The sequence below is a fragment of the Solanum verrucosum genome, unplaced genomic scaffold, assembly GCF_900185275.1.
Source record: "Solanum verrucosum unplaced genomic scaffold, falcon-dt-bn FXZP01000069.1, whole genome shotgun sequence".
NCBI lineage: Eukaryota > Viridiplantae > Streptophyta > Magnoliopsida > Solanales > Solanaceae > Solanum > Solanum verrucosum.
This window is the reverse complement of record NW_026020102.1, coordinates 457,501-458,857: the sequence shown is the minus strand read 5'-3', so window position 1 is coordinate 458,857 and position 1,357 is coordinate 457,501.

Sequence of the window (1,357 nt, the reverse complement as noted above, 5' to 3'; positions counted from 1 at the left end):
GAAACAATATTACAGATTTTAAATCTACTTTTAAAATATTCTTGTTTATAACAGTTTAATTACGGGTTATAACAGATCACTTTTTATTTATAAATCAATTTAATTTTACTTTATTAAACAATTAGTATTTTATAATTTTATATTTATTATTAAATAATATAAATAAAGAATCTACCATAATTATCTCTTACACATTTTTAGGGATTTCACTTTGATTTTTGTTCCTTTTTTACCGTTACACGCCAAACCCACACCTCTCATGTCACCACGCTTGTTCTAGTTAGCACCCCACCACCCCAACGTTAAAGAATTATCAATTCCTCTTTCACCTCTTCAATAGTCTTCCATACAAACCCTTTATACATCTCAATATCACCTATTCAATCATAAAATCTTCATTCTACAATCAAAAGAAAGGGCAGATTTACAATACTAAGAATCAAGTTTCTAAGATTTTCGATAAAACATATCGAAGAAACATGAACATACTCCTAGAAAGAGCTCGAGATTAGTAGAAGCGAGTTCTACTGTTGAAATAGAGGCCCCGACCTTTAACATATTGACTCAAACGTCACCGCCAAACAAGAATGCACATTCAACGAAAAAGGGTGGTACTTCTCCAGAGAAGAAACATACTATAGAAAAGGAGAAGAAAAGTGAAGCAAAGAAAATTGCAAGTCCTACAAATCAAAAGGGACAAAAGAGGAAGGGGAAAATGGTGGAACCCTCTCTTGATTCAAACTCAAATTTTGTAAGCAAGAAAAAAAATAAAAAAAATCAATAAATGTTGATATGGGTCAGTCATCAAAACCCTCCAAAAGAAGAGCAACAAGGAAGGAGGACTCGAAAATCCCAATATCAAAAAAGGGCAAAAAAAAATGGTTAGGGTAAATATTCTATTTAATTTATTTTTCAATTATTCAATTTAGTAGATTTTTTTGTTAAAACTGTTTATTTTTGCATATTATTTTTTGCATGAATTTTGTTTTAATGTTGACATGAAATTGATGTGATATATGCATGCATATATATATTTATTGTCATTAAATTGATATTAATTTGTTTTTTTTTTAATCAAAAATAGTATGAAATTAGTGTTTCAATTAGTTGCATTGACTGTAGTTTGTTAAATCATACATCTTTTAACAGGAAAGTTTATTTTCAAACTCTGTCATTATGTATAGTAATGTATCATGAAGTATGTTTAACATTGGATACAAATCGGTGGATATCAATCACTAACAATATATTTAATTTCAATGTCATTAATAGTAGCATCTATTTCAAGTTGCGAAGTTATCACATTCACTAGCCCACTATATAGTTTTTTTTTAATCAATAGAAGAGAACACTTCCA